Here is a 15,312-nt window from a genome sequence, read left to right as displayed (position 1 = left end):
AATGATGACTCTTTTACTGAAAAATGTAGATTACAGTGCTAGCTATTGGATTTTGTGCTTTAGTTTTTATTTCTGGCTTTTAGGTGTTATCTCCTAAGATACTGATCAGAAGGATTTACCACTTTTTGAAAATTTGTCTTTCAGTCCTAGTTCTAGTCAAAGTAAGGCGTGCAGCTCAATATCAAAGAAACAAACAACCCAATCCAAAAATGGGCAGAAGACCTAAATAGACATTTCTCCAAAGAAGATACACAGATGCCAACAAACACATGAAAGAATGCTCAACATCATTAACCATTAGAGAAATGCAAATCAAAACTACATTGAGGTATCACCTCACACCGGTCAAAATGGCCATCATCAAAAAAATCTACAAACAATAAATGCTGGAGAGGGTGTGGAGAAAAGGGAACCCTCTTGCACTGCTGGTGGGAATGTAAATTGATACAGCCACTATGGAGAACAGTATGGAGGTTCCTTAAAAAACTAAAAATAGAACTACCATAGGACCCAGCAATCCCACTACTGGGCGTATACCCTGAGAAAACCATAATTCACAAAGAGTCATGTACCACAATGTTCATTGCAGCTCTATTTACAATAGCCAGGACATGGAAGCAACCTAAGTGTCCATCGACAGATGAATGGATAAAGAAGATGTGGCAAATATATACAATGCAATATTACTCAGCCATAAAAAGAAATGAAATTGAGTTATTTGTAGTGAGGTGGATGAACCTAGAGTCTGTCCTACAGAGTGAAGTAAGTCAGAAAGAGAAAAACAAATACCGTATGCTAACGCATATATATGAAATCTTAAAAAAAAAAAAAGGTCATGAAGAACCGAGGGGCAAGACGGGAATAAAGATGCAGACCTACTAGAGAATGGACTTCAGGATATGGGGAGAGGGAAGGGTAAGCTGGGACAAAGTGAGAGAGTGGCATGGACATATATACACTACCAAATATAAAATAGATAGCTAGTGGGAAGCAGCCGCACAGCACAGGGAGATCAGCTCAGTGCTTTGTGACCACCTAGAGGGGTGGGATAGGGAGGGCGCGAGGGAGGGAGACGCAAGAGGGAAGAGATATGGGGATATATGTATATGTATAGCTGATTCACTTTGTTATAAAGCAGAAACTAACACACCATTGTAAAGCAATTATACTCCAATAAAGATGTTAACAAAAAAAAACAAAACCAAAAACAAAGTAAGGCAGTTGGAAGGGAGTAAGTTGTGGTCAAGTGGGCATGCACACATTTTATCTTTTATAGCAAAGGTCAGAAATACAAATGGCTACAAGGCCAGAGTGGTAACATGAATGAGGGAAGCAGGCTAGGTGTGGCAAATTGAGCCACTCCTACCCAGTTTCGAGGGGTTTCCCTTACTGATTTATTGAGAAATGGCAGAAATCTGAATTTTTATTTGAATTCTCAGTTTTAGATATAGGCCACTTCTTCAAAATTACAATGGGGGCCAGCATTATGCAGGCCAAACCAATGTGTGTGGGGGCTGGCTTGAGCTCTTGGACCACTGGTTTGTGACCTCCATGAATAGTATGCAAGACCTATTGTAGGAGTTAGTCCACCATCTACAGCATCCGCCTAGGTTGCATCAGCCCTTCTCTGCCATAATTACCAGTACTGAAGCTCCAGCCTAGTGTGGAAATGATGATAGCTTTGGTTGGTTAGTATCAATAATCTCATCAGGAATTTTCTTTCTTGAAACTGTACTAGTGAATGGGGTATGAAAGTCTCTCAATTCTTATACAGAGGAATAAAGAACAAAGATGTTGAAGGTGGGACAGGTGGGTAAGCAGTGCCTTTCAGACCACTCACTATAGGCTAGGAAAGGCCACATCTTAGTATTTGTAGAATCACTTTATATTAATTTACCAAATGCAATATGAACCAAAAAATTTGTGACATGGTGACTTGCTAACCTTCTATTGTTAGATCATTTTCTGGAAACCATTAAAATACAAAAGAATTTCACCTGTCTGAGGTAGTAGGACAGACTAGGTTGCTACTTTTTTTGGGGAAAAATATTGTTGACTAAATTTGAAGAAAATGATCAAAGTAAATCATTCACATTTACTAAAAACGTAAATAATTCAAACATTTTTTAATACATGAAAACAGTAGTCCTCTGTTCCATTTCTCCCCAACCCTAGTCCTCTTTCTCAAGGGAACCACTTAAAATATTTTAAAAAATTGTTTCAGTGTTTAGTTCTCCTGGGGATGATTGCCACATATCTAAGTAATATGCTTACGCCTCTATTTCTTGGCGTATCAATTTTAGATATTACTATCTTTCGATTTCCTGCTCTGTTGCATAAGGTATCAGCCTATTTTCACTGCACCCTTTATCTCTCTCTTCTCCTCTGTAGTGTAATTTTACCACCACTATTGGTTCCTGTGTTGGTTACCCTGTAGCTTCAAATTTTTTCTTTTCTTTTCTTTTAAATGATCATTTAAAGCATTGTATTGTATAGTTAAATGAACAACTCCTAAAATTTCTTAGTAAGTACCTGGCACACAGTTATCACTGTTATTACTTAAGCAAAATCTCTGTGCCGTAATCATGACCACGTAGTATGCTTTTATTTAGTTTCCCGTTAACCATAGACAGTGTCTTTTGGCTCCCCACTTTAGAAGATGAAGATATTAGCCCCTGCCCTTCCTTCCATTCCTCTTCCTCACCTCCCAACTTCTGTCTTCTGTTATTTTCCTTTTGCATTGTCAAGGGTGATAACTTAGTGTCCGTTCTAAATGTACAGTTGCCATCTGTGCTTTGTCTACAAATGGCTTGAATGATTACTCTGCAGGCCTGCTCCTGCAGTTATCACTATGGGATTTACCTTGATTATTCTCTTGGATTTGACCTTGTAGTGTAGAATCTGTGTATTGAAAATTCCGTGTTTTTATTATTATGCCTTGGTAAACAGGTTACCTTGTTACTTTGCTGGACCACAGTCTCAAACAACTTGCTCAGATTCCACTCCTCCCTCCATCCTTCCACCTTTCCTGTAACTCCTCTGATAATTTTTTATTACCATAGTCATAATTAGGTATCTTAATTTAAAAAAAAAAATTATTTATTTGTTTATTTATTTTGGGTGCATTGGGTCTTCGTTGCTGTGCTCGAGCTTTCTCTAGTTGTGGTGAGCGGGGGCTACTCTTTGTTGTGGTGTGGGAGCTTCTCATTGCAGTGGCTTCTCTTCTTGCTGAGTACAGGCTCTGGGCGCATGGGCTTCAGTTGGTGTGGCTCATGGGCTCAGTAGTTATGGCTTGTGGGCTCTAGAGCACAGGCTCAGTAGTTGTGGCACACGGGCTTAGTTGTTCCACGGCACGTGGGATCTTCCCAGACCAGGGCTCGAACCCATGTCCCCTGCATTGGCAGGCGGATTCTTAACCACTGCGCCACCAGGGGAGCCCAGGTATCTTAATTTTTAAGAGCTCTAAGAGCTCTGTTCCTCTTTTGCAACATCTTGTTCTTATTTTTTGAATATAGTTTCTTAAAAGTTTTCGAAGGATATAGTTTTTTTTTTCTGTTTTCTGAATTATTTTGATTTTCCCCAGGGATTATATTTTTATCATTTTTTTTTAACCTCTGTTATTCTATAGCCTTTCCTCAAATAAAAGATGGGTTTTGGTTGTCCATTTATATTTAAAACATGATAAAACTCTGATTGGGACTTCAGTGTAGGCAGGACTTAATTGAGTATGTGGGTTAATGGTGGGCAGGCTGTTAATATGAGCACCCCTATGTGTCATATTTGGAGTTCAGCTGTTCTAGCTCTCCCCCAAATAGTTTATTCTGTTTTTTAAGAGAGTCTTCTATATTTTTTTCCTGGGGATACATATCTGTCCACCATGCCATTTTTGGGAGATGGGTATATAGATTATTGCCTGTGGAACCTTTAGTCAGTCTCCCTGTTCTTAGTCCCTTGTCTCATTCTTGCCTCTCCTTACACCGGATAACTACAAGTTTTTATGGCTTTACCAGGACAGATGGCTTCCTCCTCATCAGTAGCCTCTTCCTCTCATTATTGCAGCCAAAGCGTTCTCTGCCCTATCTCTTCAAGTACTGCTCTTCCATCTGCATTCTGCCTTCTAGGAATTTGTGGAAATGTTGCTACTGTTTTCCCTTCCTCTTCACTCTCCTGTTGTTTTTGATTTTTATCTTTCTGTTCCTCCATTATCATTTAATGAGAGGGTGGGTCTTAGAAGAGAGAGGAAATAAATGTTTGTGGTCAGTCCACAGTCTTGAGCCAGAAATAATGTGACTTCACAAAGATCTTTCTAGCTGTATGAGTTTATGTTAGGAAGCATTTACTAGTATCCTGTATCCTCTCACTACTGTAAGCTTTTATAACATTAGTGATAAGGGTATTTGGACTGGTATTTACCATATCTTGTAGTTATGTCCTATTAAGTTATTGCTTGATATCATCATTATATGCTAGAGACTTAGTTTAGCCTGTAGAATGCTCTATAATAATTGAGTAGTAAATGAACTTTATATACTGAGATTTCTTGCACGTTAAGGTGAGTCAGACTCCTAGCCTTAAGCAGCGCATAGCCAAATAAAAGGAAAAGACAGTTGATTATGGAAACTGTATTTACAAAAGTTTATTGAATTGGAAAAATAAGAATGTGACATTGTGTTACTTGTATCAGTCTTTTGCCAACAGAAATTCAATCTTCAGAAGTTATGTATTGTACAAGGAATTTGTAATTGGAACATTACTCTTAACAATTCAGAAAACAGGAAGGACATAGAGTACTTTGTAGATTTGGAGTCTTTCTGTTTTGTCTTTATGTATTTTACTCTGCCTTCTCAAAGCAGATTAATGACAATATTATATAACCAAATTTTATATTTTGAGATACTTTATATACTAGGAAACAGTTCTTCTGTAAATTTTGCAGTTAATGATAGTGAGAATGAAAGACAAAGGAGAAGGCACATTTCTACTCATGAATTCATGAATTTATTCCTGTAGAATTACCCACATGTAAAATGAAATAAATGAAGTTAAAAAGACCAGAAGATTACAGTACATTAGGAATGACGTTATTGTCTCCTCAGCTCTTTTCAATGTGAAGAGAAAACTGTTGGGCATTGAAAGCATTGCCAATTTGTGTAAGATTCTCATGGAAAATATCAAAGGATATCTGAATTAAAGAGAAGTCCTTCTAACACAACATCGTAAAGCAACCATACTCCAATAAAAATTAATTTTAAAAAAAGTCATTGAATTTCATGATTGTAGAAGAGACAACTGGGACTTACTTAAAGAGGATTGGAAAAGTGAATCATCAGTGATCAAGTTGATTTAAATAAAACAAATGTTAAGATCTAGGATGGTGCCACTAAAATGAGTGAAAATATGCCCATTACAGCAAAATTCACAGAGGAAGATCAGCGAGATTTTTATAAATGCATATTTGTAAAAATAGTCACGTGCTATAGCACTTAACTCTTGAAGAAATTATTGTGTTTGTGGTTTTTTGTGTCCTATTTAAATAGGGTGGGTGTGAAGCTGTTTTGCTCATATTTTATTACTAACCTGTACCTTAATAGCCTGATATTTAGAGGGGAATTTGTGTTTGTGGAATGAATGGACCATGTTCATTCTTTGGATATGATAATGAAGAGGTTTGATGAGGAAGTGACAGAACTCTGAAATATTCTCAATTTTACAAGTTTTTTTTTTGAGTAACACTATTATGTAACTATAAAGAGAGATAATTGAAATAGTTTAAGTTATATCCAGCAATTCTGCAGCCGAAATCAAATGGTTTCCTAACACTGGTTTCAAATTTGAAATGATCTTATGTTTAAAATTTCTATTTTTCATACTAACGATTTATTTTAATCAGGGACTGTTTGGTTATAAGAAAGCCATTGGACCAAACGTAAACTAAAGAGTTTGTTTGTTTGTCTTTATAAGGAATTAAGTGAACTCCATGGTGCCCAAGGGCAGGAAGTATAGCCAGGCCTCATAGGGACTGAAAGGATGGCAGACACGATAGTAGCTGGTCAGCATCTGTGTTCTTGTATGTCTTTGTCTTTCTCCTGAAACATATTTTCTTGTCACCATATTCACTTTATTCTTCCCCCCCCCCAGATTTCCGTTCTCCTCATGTAGAGCAGAAATGGCTTCCTGAGCCCCCTAGGACATGGTGACTAAGTTCAAGGCCACGAGAGACAGTCTATGGTCTTCGAGTGAGAGGATCTGGTTGGCATCTTGGGCTGGGTGTCCACTTGGGATCCAGTCATATAGCCAAGAGCTCTGGTTCATGTATTATCATGGTTACTAGAGGCCAGTTTAACACAAAGTGAGCATGGGCTGGGCAGGTACACAGAGAGGTATCTATTACACTGTTTCAGGAGTTCTTTCTAGAGATTCCACGTGAAACTAGAGGCATTTTCCCTTTGTCTTTGGCAACAGTGCCATTGTTTATCATCTGAGAGGAATGATGACTATTTCAAAGCCATTTGTGACAGAGTCAGGAAGGCATGCCAAAAAATTATCTCCAAAGCTTTTGAAGTTGAAAGACTTTCCCAAAGGAAAAGCCTTTCTTTCAGAGGAAAAAGTGGGAAAAAAAAAAAAAAGATTATGATTTGAATAATATGTTACGTCTCCTTGTCTTCAGGGGAGCAGTATAAAATCGAAGCATTTCCAAGCCTTCGATACTATGTCACTAAATTTAAATTTGTATTTTTTGGAGAATGATTACACCAAAAGGAAACCAATCTCGGAACTGCTGTTTAAATGGAATGTATCATTTAATTAAACAGTAGTCAAATATACACAAAGATTTTTATAGACAAATTGTAAATAGTGTTCCAGAACTTCTGCTTTACTGAATGTTGAAATTCGACTTCATTTTTATCCTATCTCAAGTGGTTTGACTGCTCTGTGTGTGTGCGTGTGTGTGTGTGTCTGTGTGTGTGTGTGCGTGTGTGTGTCTGTGTGTGTGTGTGTGTGTGTATGCATTGACGCAGTGCTTCTTGCATCTCAGGTCTATTATATATTACTTTGTCTTAGCCAGTCAGCATAGTAAACTCAGAAAGCTCTTTTTTTCTGCTCTTTGTCCTTTAAAGACTTCACTTACGTAGCAGTGTGTAGAGACACTCAAGGGCTTTGCCTAATGGCTGCCATACATAAACTAAACCCCAAACTGGTGGCACCAGAAGGTCCCAGTGGTGTTTTGGAGAAGTTTGTTGCATCAGCTGAAAGAGATATTAAGGTTCTGTTGATTTAATCTTATCTGTAAGAATTTTGCACTTTGCTTGGTTTGTTCTTATACCTTATATTCTAAACTTTGGTCAGTAGGTCCAAAGGTTGGCTGCTGTGGCTGTAGCTGTTGGCAGTTTTGTGGGGATGACAGTGTTATTTTATGAAAAGTTTCTTGTATTGTTTAAAATGAATAATCTATTTGGAAAATGTTAACCGAGTAATCTTTCTGCTTTAGCCTTTTCGCCCTTCCCTTCAGTATTTTAGCGACGGAATCCCACAGCCTAGCATTCAAGGCTGTCACAGTCTGCCCTTCCAGCCTCTCCTTGGGCCCACTCGGTGGAGCTCAGCTGACGACAGTCCAAGTCAAAAGCCTATATACATTGTACTGGTTGAAGTAGCTTTTTTTAATAGTAGCTTTTATTAAGATATATTTTGCATACCATAAAATTCGGTCTTTTTTAAAAAAATTATTAATTAATTTATTTTTGGCTGCGTTGGGTCTTCGTTGCTGCCCGCGGGCTTTCTCTAGTTGCGGCGAGCAGGGGTTACTCTTCGTTGCACGGGCTTCTCATTGCGGTGGCTTCTCTTGTTGTGGAGCACGGGCTCTAGGCGCACGGGCTTCAGTAGTTGTGGCTCACAGGCTCAGCAAAGTAGCTTCTATGTAAAGAAAACAACCTAGAAACCAATAATCACATTCAAAGTTACTATTAAATTGTTTACAAAATATAGATGATTACCTCATTAAAGGTTCTCTCTGATCTCACATCAGCCTCATTGTAACTTCACAAGCTCTTCGAAAAAGACCTTCTGTTCCCATAGGACCCATTCCCTTAACCATATTATGAGTCAGGCGAAGTGGAACAATTTCTGGGACCTCAAAGGTTTCTCCCTTAAAACAATGAATTTCATTAAAAAGTAAAAATTTTGGAATTTTAAAATATTTATGCAAAAAATTTAGAGCTTTTAGCAAAGAGCAAACATACCCTCAAAATATTTGTATTTGCAACTTCTGTTAGAGGCCTACATCCTGAAGGAGCCATATGACTCTACCTTTGCTTTTGAGGAACTGAAACACAACTCCTTGGATAAGATCTAGAGGATGGATGGATTCATCTTTCACTGAATTACTAAAGTGAATGGCATTATAGAACAATATTTATGCATTCAATATTTAGCCTTATATTAACTCCTTTAATGTCCTTCTTCAATAGTATAAAGTACAAACAAAAATACTCTCATAATTTTCTTCTTTTTTTTTTAAGACTTTCACTTTAAAACAGGAGGGGAAAAGAAATAGTCAAGTGTTAGATGGTCACAATCCCTGAGACAGGAAATGTAACGTGTAATATAATGAAGTCCAGTTCATTTATTTTCTGCCATTCTCTAACACCTGCCTCTCCTAGGGCTTTTTCATCCGTCCAGTCAGTTTCCCTAAATTCCTCTTTGGTATGAATCCCCTGTACCAGTGGTTTCAGTTGGGTCTGTGGCCTTTCTTGGTTTCCTGTGACAGCAGACAGCAACCCATAGAGAATGAGGGTGAAGGAAAAAGTGGGTTTAATTATTAGTCTGCCTTTCAGGATCATAACGTTGGAAAATTAGAGGGGGGCCTTAAGGAGAGTCCAACAACCTTATTTTATTTCCAGACCCCAGTCTGGACCTACAGAATCTGAATTTCCTGTGGTGTTTCCTAGGTATCTGCATTAAAAAAAAAAAAACAAAAAAAATTCTTAGGTGCTGCTGCCAGGTTTGGAAACAATCACATCAAACTACTCTGTCTGTCTAAAAAAAAAAAAAAAGCCTATATACAAATGATTTGCTTGTTGTACTTCTCAAATATCCTGCCTTTCCTCTTTCTACTTTTGTTCACACTGTTTAGTCTTCAGTAGGACGGACCAAGGCAATAGTAAAATGGCCAGACCGTTCTGTGACATATTTGGTTCTTCACTGGCACTTGCCAAGCTGCTGCTCTGATGGCTGTGCTCTCTGTGAGGCTCCTTGGCTGGGACTCCAGGATCACCTGCAAGGAGTGGAGGATTGGACCAATTTTACTAGGACTTGTAACAGTTGCACTAAGTAAAAATTTGGACACGGAAGTCCAGGGATTTAGTTTGGCATCATGCCAAGAGGCATTATAATTTTTCTTAGTAGTATATTTCATTTTACTTTATTTTTATCTTTTTAAAAGATTCATTTACTTAAAGATTATTATTATCGGGCTTCCCTGGTGGCGCAGTGGTTGAGAATCCGCCTGCCGATGCGAGGGGCGCGGGTTCGTGCCCCGGTCCGGGAAGATCCCACATGCCGCGGAGCGGCTGGGCCCGTGAGCCATGGCCGCTGAGCCTGCGCGTCCGGAGCCTGTGCTCCGCAACGGGAGAGGCCACAGCAGTGAGAGGCCCGCGTACCGCAAAAAAAAAAAAAAAAAAAAGATTATTATTATCTAGTGTTCAGGATATTTTTAGAGGCTAATTAGCGAGGCAGGTCACCTTTGATTTAATGAATGTTCTAAAAAATGCTCATTGAAAGTCAAGTAAGAAGTGATAATTTTGTGGATTAGACATTAACCCTCCCGTAGATTTTGAGGATTCCTTTGTCCTGATATTTCAGAATGTTTCTTCTTGGAATTCATGGAATGTTGGAAGAATTTTTAATAATAGCACCTAACATTATTAAAAATTTGTAAAGTCAGAAGTCAGCTTAGTTATAGGCTAACTATGTATGTATGAAATCTGGCTTTGATGCTGATTATAGTTTATTAAAAAATGACTGATAAAATTGCTATGACTAACTTATTGAGCATATATTTTTTAGAGAGTTAGGCTTATTTATATACATGTTCTCATTTAATCACACAGTAACTTTGAGGTAGAAATTTATATCCCACTTTTTTATATTAACTTTATGGAGGTATAATTTACATAAAATGTACCCATTTTAATGAACAATTCCATACATTTTGGCAGCTATAAATAGCTATTTAACTACACCACAGTCAAGACATAGAACATTTTCATCCTCCAAAGATATAGAACATTTTCTTTCCTCCACAAGTCAGTTCCTTCCACCACCATCCCCCAACCCTTGATCCTTATCTTCTCTCTGAAATTGTAAATGGTTTTGCCTGTTTTAGAATTTCATATAAATGGAATCGTATACTATGTAGTTTTGGGTATATGGCTTCTTTCATTCAGCTTAATGTTTTTGAGATTCATCTATACTATTCCTTTTTTTGTGTGTGCTACGCGGGCCTCTCACTGTTGCGGCCTCTCCCGTTGCGGGGCACAGGTTCCGGACGCGCAGGCTCAGCGGCCACGGCTCACGGGCCCAGCCGCTCCACGGCACGCGGGATCCTCCTGGACCGGGGCACGAACCCGTGTCCCCTGAATCGGCAGGCGGACTCTTAACCACTGCGCCACCAGGGAAGCCCCTATACTATTCCTTATATCAATGCTTTGTTCCTTTTATTGCCAATAGTAGAACATTGTATGGATATACCACAGTTAAAAGAAAATTCATTCATCTGTTGAAGGGCATCTGAGTTATTTCCAGGTTTTGGCTTGTATGAATAAAGCTGCTGTTAAATTTTTGTACATGTCTTTTTGTGGAGATATGTTCTCATTTTCTTGGGTAAATACCTGGGAATGGTACTGCTGTGTTGTAAGCTAAGTGTATGTTAATCATTAAACTGTTTTCCAAAGTGGTTGTACTATTTTACATTCCTACTAGCGATTTATGAGCTCTCTAGTTATTCCATATTCTTACCAACATTTGATATTGTTGGTCTTTTAAATTATATTTATTCTAGTGGATGTGTAGTGGTATCTCATTGTAGTTTTGATTTGCATTCTCATGCTTATTGGCTATTCATATATCTTTTGTTAAGTGTTCAAATGTTTTTGCTCAATGTTTTGATTGGATTGTTGGTTTTTTGTTGAGTTATAAGTGTTCTTTATATAGTCTGGAAAGAAGTTGTTTGTCAGTGTGTCAATATTTTCTCATAGTCTATGGCTTCTCTTTTCATGTTCGTAACGGTGTCTTTCCAAGAGCAAGACTTTTTAACTTTGATGAAGTCAAACTTAACATTTTCTTTGTTGTTTATGCTTTTGGCTTCTTGTTTAAGAAATCTTTGCCTATCCGAAGGTCTTAAAGATTTTCTCCTAGAAGTTTTATATTTTTTACCTTTAGCATTTTGGTCTATGATCCAATTTGAGTTAACTTTGACCATATGCATATGTTAATTAACCATTTAAGTGTGGGCCTGTTTCTGGACTTTACATTGTATTCCACTGATATGTCTATCATTATGTGAGTATAACCCTGCCTTGAATATTATAGCTTTGTAGTAAATCTTTAAGTCAGGGACTATAAGTCCTACTACTTCTACTATTTCTATTTCCATAGAAATTTTAGAATTAGCTTGTTAATGTCTGCAAAAATCCTGCTGAGACTGCATTGAATCTGGAGGTCAATTTGCGTATAATTAAGATCTTAATAACATCGAGGCTTCCAATGGATGAAAATGATAACCTCTCCATTTATTTAGGTCTTCTTTAATTTCTTTAAGTATTTTTTAGTTTTTAGTGAACAGGTCTTGTACAAATTTTGTTAAATCTACCTCTAAATATTTCATATTTTTTGATGCTAATTTATAGTATATCTATTTTCAACTTTCTTTTTCTAACTCTTTGTTGCTAATATATTGAGAATATAATCCCCCCATATTTCTTTCTCTTGCCTTAGGGCACTGACTAGAGTCTCCTACATGTTGTTGGATTCAAGTGATGAGAGCAGACATTCTTGCCTTGTCCAGATTTTAGGGGAAAATGTACAGTCTTTCACCATTAAGTATAATATTGGCTGTATATTTTTCACAGACACCCTTTATCAGTTTGAGGACATTTCCTTCTATTCCTAGTTAATTGAGAATTTTTTGTTTTGTGTTAAAATCAGGAATGGATGTTGTATTTTGGCAAATACTTTCTTCATCTATTCATATGATCATGTGGTTTTTAAAAACTTTTATTAGTATGATGGATTGACTTTTGAATGTTCAGCTTACCTTGCATTTCTGATGTAAACTCCAGTTGGTCATGATGTATTAGCCTTTTTATATGTTGTTGGATTCAATTTGCTAAATAAAATAGTTTAGAATTTTGCATTTATGTTCAAGGATGATATTGGTTTGTAGTTTCCTTTTATGCTTGTTACTGGTTTTAGCATCATGGCAAAACTGACTTCAGAACAGAATGAATTGTGAAATGAGAACCATTTTCCTTAGTTTTGGGGAACAGTTTGTGAAGAATTCGTATTATTTCTTCCTTGAATGTTTGGTGGAATTCTCCAGTGAAACCACTTTAAAGTACAGATTAAATTTCTTTAATAGATATAGAACTTAAGTCATCTACTTCTTCTCAAGTGTCAGTAGCTTGTATCTTTAAAGGGATTTGTCCATTTCATCCAAGTTGCTGAATTTATTGGCATAATGTTTTTCATAATGTTCTCTTTTTTTTTTTTTAATATGTAAAATCTGTAATGTTGTCACATCTGTTTTTCCTGATATTGCTAATTTGTTTCTTCTTTTTTCTTTTTACCAGTCTGGCTAATTTTTTAATTTTATCTTTTCAAAGAACCATCTTTTGACTTTATCCATCTTCTCTGTTGTATTTCTGTTTTCTATCTTATTGATTTCTATTCTGATCTTTGATATTTCTTTCTTCTCTTACTTTGGGTTTTCTTGTTCTTCTTTTTCTAGTTTATTAAGTGGAAGCTGAGGTCATTGAGTTCAGATCTTTCTTTTATGATATTGGTGTTTAATGCTATAAATTCCTATCTAAGTACTGCTTTAACTCTGTCCCTCAAATCTGGATATGTTATATTTTCATTGTAGTTCATCATATTTCTTATTTCCCTTTTGATTTCTTTTTTGACCCATGGGTTATTTAGAAACGTCATTTAGTTTCCAGAATTTTCTAGATTTTTCAGATATCTTTCTTTTAGTGATTTTGAATTTAGTTCCGTTATGGTCAAAGAACATACTTTGTACGATTTACATCTTTTAAAATTTATTGTGACTTGTTTTATGGGTTCTGGTATGGACTGTCTTAGTAAATGTATAGCATCTTGTGAGAGTACAAAGTTGGTGTCAGTACATGCCTACATTTCTGTTAATTAACTTTGTATCTTTGGATGATTCCCTTTTTTTCCCAAGATTATGGTACTGGCAATAGTGACTTCATATCAGAAAAGAGGGACTAACAATTTTTCAGAATAGGTAAAGCAGAGACCTTAAAATTCTGGTCTGACCTAAGAATTAAAGGTATTTAGGAAACCAGGTTCTTAATGGAAGTGTATGGAGGGCCTAGATGTGCTTCTCTTTCTTTTGAACTAGTCCTTTTTCTTTATTATTTTTGGCCCTTAAGGACATTGAGCTGCTCTCACCTCCAGGATATTTCAACAGAAGTTTGCATAAGACCTTTTGGGACATTTGATGGGCATTCCAGATGGCACAGGCACTCCCGATCACTTGTGGTTGCACGGCAGGCTTTTATGTGGCATTTTCTGATTGCTGATCTCCATTGATTTTCACTGGATCATTAGTCTGCTTTAGGGGAAATAATTGAGATTGCATATTTCCATTCTCCCAAAGGATATTGAACCATGTCTAAATTTCCTAGTATATGACGTCATTCATATTAACTTGTATATGTTGATTCTTAATAAATCAGTCTCTCTTTATATTTATTTGTGTGGCAGATATGGCTTTCTGTTTCTATCAAAATAAAAAGTGAGACTTCTATTTGATATAAGCAGCCTAACTCTTCATAGAACAGTTCTTTTAATACTTTTCCCAGGCTGCTGACAAACCTCCAATTTATTGAAATCCTTCTTCACATTTCCAGAGTTAGGCGGAGAGATCTTTTGATTCTTCTGCTGGTTCTATGTCAGCATATAAAAAACAAAACCCGCAATGACTTTACCTTTCCCATTTCCCTTTTGATGCCATTCACATTAATACCATTAGTAACAACCCCACCAAAACCCAAATCAGTCAATAAATAAGCTTCTTGTTTTTCTTCTGCCTTTGGCTACAGGGCTTGGTTGTAAAAGGAAGAGAACAAAGTGTTTTAGTAGGATCATGTCTTTAGTGGTGGGGAATTAGAGCCATTAAAAAAAAATAAGCAAGTTAAAAATTGTGGCAAAATAGGAAGGTGGATGTGAAGGGATTTAGGAACTTCCAGGGAGGTCTCTAGACTTCAGATGAAGTCCACATACATCTAACTTGTGGGGGAGGTGAAGGGACAAAGGAAGAGAGAGAGTTAACTTGAGGAGAAGGAGAAAGAAATTTTAAAAAATGTGTTCATGCAGTCTGAATAAGATTTCTATTTCTCCCCTCCTTGGGCCTTAGAAATTAGACTCTCTTCCTATTATTGTTGCTCTATATGGGAAACCCTGTTTGATCGTGGTGCTGTAAACCTAAATTGATGTGGTTGCATTCAGCGTATAGAAAAGTTCCAACTCCATCTCTAGTTAGTTCTTCCTTTGTACTTATGCCTAAACCTCTCCATCTGGAGAAGTGCCAATTTGCCACTAAATTTAAATAAATAAGAACATTTCTCATCAATAGGGGTGGCAAATTTAGCCCCTCTTCAGAGCACTGAGCAATTTATGACCATATGTTAAATACCATAAAACAGCTTTAAAGACTTGGTCCCTGGCCATTGCCAGATTGCACCGTAGGAGTAGGCAGCGCTGTGAGGGGCTGGGAATGTTTCCTCCGGCCCTTGGAGGCCTCAGTAACTCCCTGATGTCACAGCCAAAGAAGCCTGTTTTCAAACATTCCCTTTGTAAAGGTGAAATACTAAAAGATTCCATTTTGGCATTTGGGTGCAAAGAAGGCAAGGCTTCTTTTTGATTTTTAAGGGTCAAAATTAGTATGGAAAGTGTTGTGTGGGAGAATGAGTAACTTGGCAGCAGTGAGTCCAGAAGGCAGGTCTAGGAATAGGTAATAGATATCCTACTCATTCTTTTTCTTGGAGCGTGAACTGGACTTTTATAAGGCAT

At 37.1% G+C, this 15,312-nt stretch overlaps 1 protein-coding gene across 7 annotated transcripts in view; it reads left to right on the top strand.

Annotated features, from left to right (window-relative positions):
• BABAM2 (BRISC and BRCA1 A complex member 2) overlaps positions 1-15,312 on the top strand; it is a 512,794-nt gene that overhangs the window by 134,111 nt on the left and 363,371 nt on the right. The gene's annotated exons all lie outside the window — the stretch shown is intronic.

Source organism: Kogia breviceps, chromosome 11 (assembly GCF_026419965.1).
Source record: "Kogia breviceps isolate mKogBre1 chromosome 11, mKogBre1 haplotype 1, whole genome shotgun sequence".
Taxonomy (NCBI): Eukaryota; Metazoa; Chordata; class Mammalia; order Artiodactyla; family Physeteridae; genus Kogia; species Kogia breviceps.
This window is presented reverse-complemented; position numbering and strand designations above follow the sequence as displayed.